This window comes from Sciurus carolinensis, unplaced genomic scaffold, assembly GCF_902686445.1.
Source record: "Sciurus carolinensis unplaced genomic scaffold, mSciCar1.2, whole genome shotgun sequence".
Classification (NCBI taxonomy): Eukaryota; Metazoa; Chordata; class Mammalia; order Rodentia; family Sciuridae; genus Sciurus; species Sciurus carolinensis.
In genome coordinates this window covers 4630917-4645362 of record NW_025920119.1, presented here as the reverse complement: position 1 = coordinate 4645362, position 14446 = coordinate 4630917, and the positions used below count along the sequence as shown (strand labels likewise).

The 14446-nt window shown below is 33.3% G+C and overlaps 1 pseudogene; it reads left to right on the top strand.

The window, feature by feature from the left end:
• The first annotated feature begins 25 nt into the window (after positions 1-25).
• Positions 26-10128, top strand: LOC124973714 (GRIP and coiled-coil domain-containing protein 2-like; annotated as a pseudogene).
• Positions 10129-14446: the final 4318 nt, after the last annotated feature.

The window sequence follows — 14446 nt, the reverse complement described above, 5'->3', positions numbered from 1 at the left end:
TCCTGCTATGTGACTTAGTATCTTAAAAGATGAGGTAACTTATATGAAAATCTTAAATTAAAACTTGAAATGGATGCCCAACATATAAGGGATGAGTTTTTTCATGAACGAGAATATTTAGAGTTTAAAATTAATGAACCCCTATTAGCTAAAGAAGAACAGGGCTGTGTAATAGAAAAATTAAAATATGAGCCAGAAGATTTAAAAAAAACAGTTTTTCTGTACTATAGAAGCACATAACAAAGAAGTGCAGAATCTTAAGGAACAAAATCAAAAAGAAATATTAGAACTAAATGAGACAATTTTGTCAGGTTCAGAAAAAGAAAAATTAACATTAATGTTTCAAATACAGGGTCTTAAGGAACAGTGTGAAAACCTACAAGAAAAGCAAGAAGTAATATTAAATTATGAGAGTTTGTGAGAGATTATAGGAAATTTTACGAATAGTACTGGGAGAATCTGCTGGGAAAATAAGTCAAGAGTTTGAATCAGTGAAACAACAGCAAGCATCTGATGTTCATGAACTTCAGCAGAAGCTAAGAACTGCATTTAATGAAAAAGATGCTCTTCTGGAAACTGTAAATCGACTCCAGGGAGAAAATGAAAAGTTATTATCTCAGCAAAGATTAGTACCTGAACTTGAAAATACCATAAAGAGCCTTCAGGAAAAGAATGAATTGTACGCAGTTAGTCTCAGTGAAAGAGATACCATGTTACAAGAATTAGAAGCAAAGGTAAGTTCTCTTGCTGAGGAAAAAGATGATTTTCTAAGTAAAATTAAAAATTCCTGTGAAGAATACATAGTGTCCTTAATAAATGTGAAAGGGAAGAAAGCTTAGCCATAGAACTTAAGGAGAGAGTAGAGCAAACTGCCCAATACAATAGTGAACTAGAACAAAGGGTAAATAAATTAACAGGAACACTAGATAAGACTTTAAAAGAAAAAGATCAAAATGACCAAAAAATAGAAAACCTTATGGTTCAAATCAAAACCCTCTCTGAAAACCAGGAAACATTTTCATCCAAAGCAAAGTCTCTTCATGAGGAAAATAATAGACTAAACTCTGAAAACAACCAGTTGAGTAGGGATTTGGAAGCTCTTCTGTCTCAAAAAGATTTTATTCTAAAAGAACATATTACTGAATTAGAAAAGAAGCTTCAGGTCATGGTTGTAGAGCAAGATAATTTAAATAAACTGTTTGAAAATGAGCAAGTCCAGACATCATTTGTCAAAACCCAGGTGTACGGTTTTCTTAAGCAGATTGGGTCAAAGATTTCAGAAGAAAGTGACGAGGAAGATGTTGAGAATATCCTACAAACTGTTAATGAATCCTTAACAAAAATAAATGAAGAAAAATACAACTTGATTTTTTTCAATATGGTGAAAGGTTATTAGAGTTAGAAAAAGAGATTAAGTGCCTTCAAGAAGAGAATGTTGTTCAGTGTGAAGAACTTAGGTCTTTATTGAGAGACTATGAACAAGAATAAGGTCTCTTAAGGAGTTAGAAGAAACATTGTCAGAAAAGGAGGCACTACAACTTGATCTTCTAGAAATGAAGAATGCTAATGAAAAAACAAGACTTGAAAATCAGAATCTTAATTCAAGTTGAAGAAGCGTCTCAAACATTACATAGCAAAAATGAAGTCCAGTATGAAAAATCTTATATAACGGAACATGAAAGTCTAAGGCCATTACTAGAACAAAAAGAATGTGAATTGCAAGATGTGAGAGCAGAGTTGATATTATTAAAGGTACTATTACTTTATACTTTATTGATTCAAATAAATTCTTAGTTCTGGTCATAGACTATAGAAAATGCATGTATTAATATGTTTACACTTTGAACTAAATTTTTCAGCATTTATGCTCAAGTGGCAGATTTCTGAAAAATGCTTTAAATATTTAAATGTATATCCTGTTTATTCTTACATTGATCTTTTTTGGGAGGATAGATATTTTAAAACTTTGAACTTAAATAAGATTAAATGATTAGGGCTCCAAAGTTTGTAACTAGTCACTAGCAAACTTTAATCATGAAGATACTTGAGTTTTATTCTTAAGTGTAGTATCTTTCTTAAAGAGCAGTATTGAGCAAAAAAGTGGGCAGTTTCACTTTGGCTACATTTTTAGGGTTTTCTTTAAAAATGGTGATGTAAAAACTGATAAACTATAGTCATCACTGATCATTTCTTTCTTACACGTATATTTGATATTTGACATGTTACTCTTGCCCCTGAGTACTATTAGTACTTATAGTAAATGCCATATACATAAGGTTAGTATTACCTAGTCTGTCAACAGAAACAGATCATCAATTTGCTTTTTTAATTATGGGAAAGTAAGTAAATTCTGTTATTGGTTTTTGTTTTCCCCTATAAAATCTAGGAGTCCATAGAGAAATCACCTTCTATAAGTAATGATCAACTCTCTTCAGTAAAAGAGTTGGAAGAAAAAATAGGTAACTATGGTTTTATATGTTGTCACTATTAGACAGATTCTGGTTAGAATACATCAGGAAATTAAAAAATATAAAAATATAAATTTTTTTTAAAAAACAGGATAGATCAAGAAATAAAGTAGCTAAGTAATGAGTTGTTAAAAACATAAGTAGCTGCCTTTGCCTTGAACCTTCATTGCCCCCTGCTGTTTGCCTTTCCTTTCAATTGTCACTTTCTATTTAATCCAACAAAACACTTACGTGACATCATTTGTAAATAGTTACATGATTATTTGGGGGATTTTTTCATTGAGAAAATATTATTTGAATGTTCACTCGTTCTAGACACTGTTAATAGAAAGGTCATTCAAGAGCTCACTGCATAGGGGAGCTTTATAGTAGTCTGAGGTGTGAACAAAGATATAATACTGATAGCACAGGAAGTTGCCTGTTGTAAGTTATGAAAAATATCAGAGAAAAGGATTTTCAGCTAGTTCTTGAAGATTGGGAAATATGACACAAGAAGAAAGGTATTGCAGCAAGAAGGAACTGCAGGTGTTTGTATGTTAATATTTACAAAGTCAAGGATCAGACCAGTAAGTTCCTGGAGATGTAGTGGCCTGATCATAAACGTGCTAGTGTAATGTGCAGAGGAATTGAGACTTCATACTTATTTTTTTATTTCATATGTTTTACGTGGGCTAACTCTTTTATTCCCATTTAAAAGTGAAAATTTAGAAGTGTATAACATGCTCATGATTCATTAATTTAATAACCCATTTGATTAAGGTAGAAGGGAAGTTGAAAGAGTTTAGAATAACTCCCAGTTTCTGTGTTGGGTAACTGGAGCATGATGGGTTGTTCAATTTTAGACTAATTTTAAATACCAATTCAAGTGAAGATGTCAGATAGAATGCTAATGTAAATCTGAAGTTAAGGGGAGAAAACTAGGCTAGAGATAAATATTTGTAGTTAAATAGCAGGCATTAAAAACCATAGAAATGGAAAGTTGTACCCTATTTGTGTACAATGAATCAAAATGTGTCTGTAAAAATAAAAAATATTTTAATAAAAAAAAACCTATGTGATTCAAATCACCCAGCAATATGGAAAAAAGAGGATCGGAGATAGAGAGTTCCCTGTTTTTAAATGCTGAAAGCGAAGTTGAGAAGGAGCAACCAGTGAGTTAAAAAAAAAAGGAACAGAAAATTTCTTGCGAGTAAAGACAAGCACAAGTAAAAGAAGTTGGGAAACATTATCCATAGCAAGTTCTGCTGATGGGTCAAGTAAAATGAGCACTGAAAACTAACCATTAGATTAAACAATGTAGAGGAGTCACAGGATGTGCTAGTATCTAAGCTTAATTGCAGTGGATTCAAGGAAAACAATGGGGGAAGAGAAATTGGAAAGCAAACTCTTGGGAGAGTTTTTCTATCAAAGCAGGGCATGAGTTTTTTTTTTTTTTTTTAATGGGAAAAATAACATATTTTGTATGTTTCACCTAATTGTGTTCTCTCCCCTGACCTCTGTAGCTACCTCACTGTTTGTTCCTGATCTTGGTTTCTTGATATTTTTCTTGTTGCATGTTTATAAACTGTTGGGGGGAAATACACTAGGTGAAATTGCTGGTCTAATGCCAGAGTAGGTGAGATGGCATTGCAAATGAAATGCAGAAGTAGAACAGTTGACCTTTGCTGCACTCTGTGGCACAGGTGCACACCGATGAATAGGTAAGGACAGGAATACAGATCATTAGTAAAGATATCAAAAAATAGTGCTCAGTGGTGGAGCACTTGCCTAGCATGTGTGAGGTCCTGAGTTCAATCCTCAGCACCACATAAAAATAAATAAAGGTATTGTGTCCACCTACAACTAAAATATATATAAAGATACCAAAAAGTAAAGTCCTGAGCACCAGAGTTCATATAGGAAAAGTAAAGAGCTTAAGGGGAAAATAATTGGGTAGTTCTAATATATTACATGTTTAGCTGTGAAACTCAAATCCACCAACCAAAAGGAGGACTGTACATAGATACTTATACATATCTGTTACCTTTTCTACTCAGTCCCAATTTACAACCACCACTGAAAGTCCTAGCATACCACATTTCCAGAAAACCCAACATAAAGGAGTCTTAACTTTTCCAAATCCAAGATTATTAAAAGTGTACTGTTTTAGAGAACTGAAAAAAATGGAGATTTCTTACTTTTGCCTTACTTAGATAATGAATGATTAAACTTTCACTTAATGATGATATTGATGTTTTGGCTATTTTAACTTCAAACTGAAGATTTTGTGTTCCAAAATAAAAATGAGTTTCTAGGGTTAAAATAAGCAAGTAATTTGAATGTTTTTTTCCGTTTGACTTCATGTATAATCCTTTCATTTTCTGATTTTAGGAAATCTGGAAAAAGAATCCAAAGAGAAGGAGGAAAAAATAAGATAAAATTAGTTACTGTGAAAGCAAAGAAAGAACTCGATTCCAGCAAAAAAGAGGTAAGCCAATTCAAAAACACAAGATTCAAGAATCTTACATTTTAGAAAATCTACAGTTTTTCTGTTCATGAAAAACTCTTAAATTTTACTGTATATTTATAATAGGTCAGACTTTGAGGGAGGAACTTGAATCTGTTCGTTCAGAAAAGGATCAGTTGTCTGCTTCCATGAGAAATGTCATTCAAGGGGCAGAAAGCTATAAGGTAAAACAGTTATTTTATAACAAGTTGTATTCATAACTAGTAAGTTCAAAAAAACTGGAAAGGGCTGGGGATATGGCTCAGTTGGTAAGAGTGCCTGCCTCGCAAGCACAAGGCCCTGGGTTCAATCCCCAGCACTGCAAAAAAAAAAAAAAAAAAAAAAAAAAAACTGGAAAGCTAGGTACAGGGGCACACACATGTAATCCCAGGGACTCAGGAGGCTAAGACAAGTACATCACAAGTTTGAGGTCAGCCTTGGCAACTGAATAAGACCCTGTCTCAAAAATTAAAGGGCTGGGTATGTAGCTCCATACTAGAGTACTCCTGGGTTTAATTCCCAGAACCATCAGGGGGAAAAAAAAAATTGAGGAAAAAAGAGATGGAAGAATGGAGGAAGGAAAGAACTGAAAATCTGGAAATGTAAAAAACAATCACTATAAAACAATCACTTTGTATTTTTGTGCTTGTTAGTAAATCTCTTTTGTCCCCCGCTTTTTTTGTTTTTGTTTTTGTTCTGCTTTTGTACATTGTAGTGAATCCTAATGTCAAGATTTTAAGTGGTTAAAACTTTTTTTTTTAACTCTTCATTGACTTTTTTTTTTTTTTTTTGGTGCTGGGGATCGAACCCAGGGCCTTAGTGCTTACAAGGCAAGCACTCTACCAACTGAGCTATCTCCCCAGCCCCTCTTCATTGACTTTTAAATTTTTTTAGTTTAGATGTTATTTATTTTTATGTGGTGCTAAGGATCAAACCCAGTGCCTTGCACATACAAGGCAAGCACTCTACAACTGAGCCATAGCCCCAGCCCTGGCTAGCCATTAAATAGTGCCTTTATCTACTGTTTTCTAAAAGTAAATTCTGTTTGGAGATTTCTTAATAAAAACCAGTAAGAAAAGGATGTCTGTTATTAGTATTACTATTTAATATTGTTCTGACCAAGTTGAATGAATGTGAAGCTTAACACGAATTGTAACAGGAAAGTGGAAGTATTGTTATCTGGAAGTTATATGCTTATCTACTTTAATAAAATGTCTCTATTTTAAAAATAAAAAAAAATAAAATCCAACAAAATCACCAAATGCAATATAAATGTCATTACATTTCTTCATGTATTTATTTGTTCAGCAAATATTTAGGTGACTGGACTGAATTCTAAGCTCTGGACCTTATGGTGGTCAACCAAACAGACTACCACCAACCAAATAATCCTAAATTCCTGACTTCTTAGGACTTAAATTCCAGTAGTAATAATGGGCAAACAGAAAAAAAAAGATGCAATACAGACTATGTAGCAAAGCAAGGTGAACAGGAAGAAATGAATGAGCAGTAATCAAATAGGATTTAACAAAAAGAAGAAAATCCCATAGTAGACAAAAAATAAAATTTTGAGAACTTTAATGAGCATTTGGGCACTTAATGAAGAAAACTTCAAAACTTGTGTAGGGCAACTGAATATTATTTGAAATACAAATTCTCAAATTGTTTATAAATTCAAAACGATTTTATTAAGAATTCTAGGGGTTTTTTTTGGGGGAGGGGGGGCTGTGATCATAACAATTATTCCAAACTTTAAATGGAAAATAACTTAGCAAGATTAGCTAATTTTTCTGGAAATGTAAAAGGGAAAGTGACCTCTTTACACACTAATATTTTTTTTCTATCAAGCTATAGAAATATGGTAGAATTCTAATGTGAGAATCAGATTAATCTAACAAAAGAGACAGAGACTTCTGTATAACAACAACACATACTTTTATGCCAGGCTCTCTTCTGAGTGCTTTACATGCCTTAGTATGCTTAATTCTCAAAACAAGTACAAGAAGTATGGTATCAGCATCACCAGTTCATAGGTGAGAAATCTAAGGCATAGAGACTCCAGGTCACAGACTTAAAGTTCTTAAGATACTTTAAAATCCCCAAACAAATAACATAGCAGAGGTAGAATTTTACCAACTATTCCATATCTATTCTTTCACCAACTAAGCTATACTATCCCAGGAAAATTTAAAAATAGAAATCACTGCCAGGCATGGTGGCACACGCCTGTCATCCCAGCAACTTGAAAGTCAGGAGAATCACAAATTCAGAGTTAGCTGAGACCCTAAACAATTTAGTGAGACCCTGTCTCTAAATAAAAAATAAAAAAGGGCTGGGGATGTGACTCAGGGTTTACGTGCCTCTGGTTAAATCCCTGATACCCCCGCCCCCAAAAAAAGGAAGAAGGAAGGAAATCACTGAAGAAGGAATTATAAACCAGGCACAGTGGCACATGCCTGTGATCCCAGTCCAGTGACTTGGGAGGCTGAGGCAGAAAGATCCCAAGTTCAAGGCCAGCTTCATCAATTTAGCAAGACTCCTCAATAATAAGGACTAGGGGTGTAGCTTAGTGGTAGAACACCCCTGAATTCATCCCCAGTGCCAGAAGAGAGAATTAGAAAACTATTTGAGAGGATTTAGTTAGCTTTTTATTTTATTGCACACACCAAAATAATTTTGGATGAGTTAGGATTTTTGAAAAGTATTTTCTTTAATCTAGAATAAAATACTTGATCCTTTAGCAGATTCTTACATACGGAAGACTTTTCTAAATTTAAAAGCAATTTAAGTAGTTTCTTAAATTGAACTTCATAAAATTCATATACCTGGTCTTCCTCTGGAGGAAATTAATGGATTAGATTATAAGGTCTCATAGAATAAAAAGGAACAATCTCCAGTGTAACTTGCTCACGAAAAAGAATAAGCTCATTTATAAATTTTAAATTGGGGTTTTTTAAGATCTCTTTAAATATTAAGAATACTAATCTTTTGTCATATTTTCATGTGTAGATTTATATTTTCATTGCCATATTTTTGTATATAAATATTTAATATCTCAAATGGACTTATAAATCTTATGTCAGGATTGCTTGATTATACAATCTGACCTGTTGAATGAATAATAATAACCTAAAGTTAAATATTTGTGTCTTTTATTGAAGAATCTTTTATTACAATATGATAAGCAATCAGAGCAGTTGGATGTGGAAGAAGAATGTGCTAGTAATTTTGAACATCAAATAGAAGATCTTTCTAAACAATTAAGAAATTCAACTTTTCAGGTAATTTCAAATCGAGTAAATTCAGACATGAAAATTTTAATATCTTTTAATCTCCAATACTTTTTGCATAAAAAAATTAAAATACAATCAGGAATAGGATTTCTTTCTTTCTCCACCCTCTCCCCACATACCCCCTGCCATTAGGAGATGAATTTAACAAAACAACTATCCTGTCTTGCTTATTACTCTAATCTCAGTCCCACTGGATTTGTTTTTGTTCCTGTTTTTTTTGTTTTGTTTTGTTTTTCTCTTTTGCTCTCTTGGGGGTGCATCTGGTCTTTTACAAATTTTACCATATAAATATTAACACTGATGGGTTTTGAAATTTAACACTGTCATCCTGTGGAATTTATTTTGAAATCTTCATTTTTCACACTTTGCCAATATTCTTGTTTATGTACCTTTTCTTCCTCTCTTGAACATATTTTCTTTATGTTTACAATAATGAACCATTTGTCCTTCCAGTGTGAAAAACTAAATTCTGATAATGAAGATCTCCTGGCTCATATGGAGACACTACAGTCTAATGCCAAGTTATTAGAATTACAGATTTTAGAAGTCCAGAAATCCAAAGCAATGGTGGACAAGGAATTGGAAACTGAAAAACTTCAAAAGGAACAGAAGATAAAGGTAAAAATTATCCTGTGAAATGATTCACATATGTATAGACATATTTTTATCAAAATATTATTTGAGGAAAAGACTTATTGAAGGAGCGTTTGTGCGTTCATTAATTGCTTAATATATGCCAGCTCTAAATTTGAGAATCTAAGGTGTGATATTTGGATGTATATTTCTTAAATATTGAAAGGTTACCAAATTTTTTGAGTCTTTGGGTCAGATTTATTTTATAACCTCTAACACAAGTACTTTTCTTAACATTGGTTGAGTTGTGAGAGGTTTTATTTTTAATTTTAGGAACATTCCAGTACCATGAAAGAACTTGAAGAACTTCAGGTACAACTTCAAAAGGAAAAGAAACAGCTTCAGAAAACTATGCAAGAACTAGAGCTTGTTAAAAAGGTAAAATAAAACACCAAGAGTGAAAACTGATGTCAGTGTTCATATTGTGAAGCTATTTTATACTTCAAAAAGGAATATTTTAAAATGTTGTGTATAGTACTAAAATAACCCTTATAAATTTTCAGCCCCAGTAAATTAGAATTTTAATTTATTTCTCTGACTTTTCAGAAGAATCTAGGCTTTGAATCATCAGTTTGATTTTATATATCATTTTCTATACATGAGTGTTATGTGACTTATGAAGATTTAGTTAATGTCAAAAGAAAACTACTGTAAGACCCACTTAAAATATTAATATTTCATAAAAGCCCTCACAAGACTAGAACTACTAGTTGTGGTTAATGAAAGTCATAATGAAATACAGTAAAGCTAAGAAAGTTGAGCTTTTAAAATATACTTTGATTTTACAAAATTAAAAATTTAAGTATCCAACATCTCATTTCTTCGTTACTATTTACACTGTTCTGTATTATAGAAGAGCAGAACAGCCTGTGAATTCCTATGGCATCATGTCAGCAATCTAACAAATGAAATTAATAACTGAATCCTTTGTAAAATATTCAGGATGCCCAGCAGACTACATTGATGAATATGGAAATAGCCAAAGATGAACATATGATGAAAGAACTAAATCAGAAGTTAAATAATAAAAACATTAAGATAGAGGATTTGGAGCAAGAAATAAAAATTCAAAAACAGAAACAAAAAACCCTACAAGAAGAAGTGAGTGAATAAAACAAAATTTGCTTTACCTTAAAATTGTTTCATTGTAACAGGTTTGGGGGAGGGGGCCTTAACAGGCATTTTTCATCTCCTTTAGGATGAGTCTGGCTTAGCCTTTACTTACAGGTCGGGTGCAGCCCACTACTAGGGGGCTGCTCTTCAAAGTTCTGCTGAATGCCTAGCTTCTTTTTGGATAGTTCCCATCCTATCCTAACACAGTACTAAACATTATTTAGGACCAGCAGGAATGTAAAACCATTTGCCATTATGATTTTTATAGTCCATGTTGGTGCTTGATGCATTCTTTCATGTTTGTTATTTAAGTATTTGTTATGTGAATAATAGGAAGATAAAAGTAATCTTTGTCCACAGTTTGCTGATTGTCAACAGATTAGGAAATTTTGAATAGTAGTAAAGCATTTCTTTTTTAATGTAATTCTATCCATTTTATCTATATATATTTTTTTGAATATAGGAGTTAACTGGGGGTTGAACCCCATAGACCCTCTACCACTGAGTTTTATTCCCAGCTCTTCTTATTTTTTGTTTTGAGACTGAGTCTCAACAAGTTGCTAAGGCTGGCCTCAAACTTGGAATCTTCTTGTCTCAGAAATAGCTGTTATTACAGGTGTGGGCTACCACTCCTGACTCCATAAAATATCTTCTGTTGTTAGCAATGAAAACTATCACGTTCCCTTTAGGCTTTTTTTTTTTTTTTAGCTGTCATTTTATTTTATTTATTTATATGCGGTGCTGAGAATCAAACCCAGTGCCTCACACGTGCTAGGCAAATACTGTATCACTGAGCTACAACCCTACCCCCCCTTTAGGCATTCTTTAGCTACATCTCTGAAATGGGTATGTTTTATTTTAATTCAATTCAAAATATATATTTTTTTTGTACTGGGAATTAAACCCGGGGCACTTAACCACTGAGCCACAACCACAACCCCAGCCCTGTTTTTTTGTATTTTATTTAGACACAAGTTCTCAGTAAGTTGCTTAGAGCCTTATTAAGTTACTGAGGCTGGCTTTGAACTCTGATCCTCCTGCCTCAACTTCTGGAGCCACTGGGATTATAGGTGTGTGCCACCATGCCTGGCTACATTGCCATTTTTGTTTGAAAATAGTTGTGGGTTTTTTTGTTTGTTATTTGTTTTTTTGGTGTCAGGGATTGAACCCAGAGGTGCTTAACCACTGAGCCATATCCCTGGCCCTTTTTAAAATATTTTATTTAGATACAGGGTCTCACTGAGTTGCTTAGGGCATTGCTGAGTTGCTGAGGCTGGCTTCGAACTCACGGTTCTCCTGCCTCAGCCTCCTGACCTGCCGGGATTACAGGCATGTACCACCACACCCAGGAATTGTTACCTTTTAAAATAGAAGTCAGGAAACTATAGCCCACAGGCCAGCTGCATGATTTTGTAAATAAAGGTTTTACTGAAACAAGCCATGTTCATTTGTTTATAGTGTCTTCAGCTGATCTTGTGTTATAACACCACAGATAAATCATTGTAATAGAGACTAGTGACTGGCAAGACTATATTATTTTTTATTCAGCCTATTAAGAGAAGTTGACCAACCCCTATTTTAAATAAATTAAAAATTAGGAATTTTTTTTCAATATTTAGCCATTTCTGGTGTTCTTTGTTCTTTCATGTATATCCAAATTCCACCAGGTATGCGTTTCCTTTTGTTGAATAGCTTCTTATATCTTAAGTATAAACTACTGTCAATTAATTCTTGCAGCTTTGGTTTGTCAGAAAAAGTCTTTAATTTGCCTTCATTTCCAAAAGATGTTTTACTGGGTATAGAATTTTATGGTATATTTTTCCTTTTTTGTATCCTGTTTGTGTTTATTCAGATTCTTGGATGTGTAGGATTTTTATAAATTTTTTTTCAAGTTTGGTACATTTTGGCCATTACTTCCTTTGATTTTTTTTTTTTTTTGGCTCAACTATCCCCACCCATCCGAGGACTCTCATTAGATATATTAGACCACTTGATATAGTTCCATAAGTCAGTGATACGCTATTCCTTTTATTCTTCTATTTTGTTTTCTTGCTTGCTTACTTGCTTGCTTGTTTGATTTTTGTACTCTCCTAGCTTCTTTTTGAATAGTTTCTATTACTGTCTTCAAATTCTCTGATCCCATGCAGCAAAATATCTACCTTAGATATTGCATTTTTCATTTCTAGGAGTTCTATTTGGTCATTTTTTTTTATATTTTCCCTTTCTCCATTATATGTTTTATGTTTTCCTTTAAATTCCTGAACATATTTAATAGCTATTTTGATGCCCTTTTTTGCTAATTTCATCCTTTTTATTTCATGTGTTTATTTGTGTTGATTGGTTGATTTTTTTCTTCCCTCCTTGTCATAAGTAATATTCTTCTGCTTCTTTGTATGGGAAAAAAAAAGTAGATGTGAATTTTTCATTGTTGAATTCTAGATATTTTTGTGTTCATTTAAAAAATTAAACTTCAGTAAAGTTATTTGTCTATCAGTTTTGTACTTTTGTGAATTATTTTTCATCTCTTTTAGGATGAGTCTAGAGTAGCCTTTACTTACAGGTCGGGTTCAGTCCACCACTAAAGGGGTGCTCTTCAAAGTTCTGCTGAATGCCTGTGTACTTAGCAAAGTGTCTTCACTCTGGCTGGTGGGGAATCAAATGATTTATAGCCCTGGGAGTTGTCCAGATTACAACTCTCTATTTATTGTTCTTTCCACAGCAGTTCTTTGCATTTCAGACTACCAGCTCTATTTCAGATTCTCATCCCTGCACCAGTTCAGAAATTGCTTCCATACAGTCAAGACAAGTAGCATGTTTGTAAATGACCTTGTCTCAGAGATCACAATCCTACACTGCCATTGTCCAATGTCAGAAAAAGTTTTTTGCATGTATTTTGTTCCATTTCCTAGTTTATGACTGGAAGGTAAGTCTAGACTGTTCGTTACTTATGGCCAGAAGCGGAATTTCCATAAAATAATTTAAGGTGGCTACAAAGATATTACCATGCAGTAAGATTTTAGATATAAGTGATGAGGAAGTAGCCTAAAAGAAAATATTGAGATAGGTCTCAATAGTAAAATCAGATAAAAGATTAAGACATAAAGTGTACATCTTACATATTTTGCTAGAGGTCTCCTATAAATTTTACTTTTAGCATCCCAGAAGCCAGAGGAAAGGCAGAAACATCAGTTACAAGATTTGTAGTATCTATAGTAAGAAAGCAAGCTTGTGAAGAAACAACTTTTCTTGGTACCAAATCATGTGAAAGAACATTCTCTCAGATTTTTATAAAGGGAGGATTGTTTGATGTAGGACTCAGACCTGACTTGTATATCACACAGTACCTGAAGAACATTGTTAGAAAACCAAGCCACATGTAATAAATGATTCAGAATCTTAGAATAAAGGGAAATCTTTTGTTTGTAAAAGCTTCATGTGTGATTTTGAAGTTAATGTTAGTTTAGGAACCACTGATAAATTAGACTGATATTCTCAGCAATGTCCCTACAATTAATAATAGCAAATCTTCCATGCTTAGCCAGTGACCAAATCACAGCTCAAGAAAGGCAATTCCATGAGTGAACAAAGTCCAACTGCACAGAGTTCATCTGCCTATATCCAGGGATAAAAATTAGACTACCTAGATAATTAAATACCTGGATAATTGATTACATGGTTTCCAGACAATACACCATGCATATACCATGTTTTCCAAGAAAGTTCTTTGTGCAAATTAAATGGCAGAACTCTAGGTTATATTCCTGCAAGCAAACATTTGCTTTTGTGAATTAGTAAATTCATATATTTTTGACAACCTGCTGAAAGATAAGCTAGATACTAGATACCTTGGAAAAACTGAAAAGGGGTGCTTATTCAAGAAGACCTCCCACTTCTCACTGATAAATACCTAAATACAGAAATGAATGGAACCAGCAGGAAATGTTGAATTCAGAGGAGAGTGATGTTCTATAGACTGGAATGAGTAAAGCTGGGGTTGAGTTGTGTCTTAAAGATAAATTTGGAAAGAAAAAGAGGATTAGTGAAAGACTTTCTGCAGCTATAGTGTAAGCAAAAACTAATAGAAATACTATCTAAGGAGTCTTAACTAGTTGGAGTGAAAATCTTCACCTATAAAGGAAAAGTGACATATAATTAAACTAGGCATTACGGTTGGTATCCCAGCCACTTGAGAGGCTGAGGCAGGAGGATTTGCAAGTTCAAGGGCCAGTCTCCACAATTTAGCCTGACCCCATCTCAAAATAAAAAGAACTGGACTTGTAACTCAGTGTTAAAGTGCTCCTGGATTCAGTCTCCAATTCCAAAAAGGAAAAGAAGGAACATAATTAAAAATGTATTTTTGATCTTGTTCATGAAGGATCTGAATAATGGGGTGAAGTATTCAGTTTACTTTTAAAGATGGGGAAGATTACTGTCTGCTGTATCAGAGAATTTAG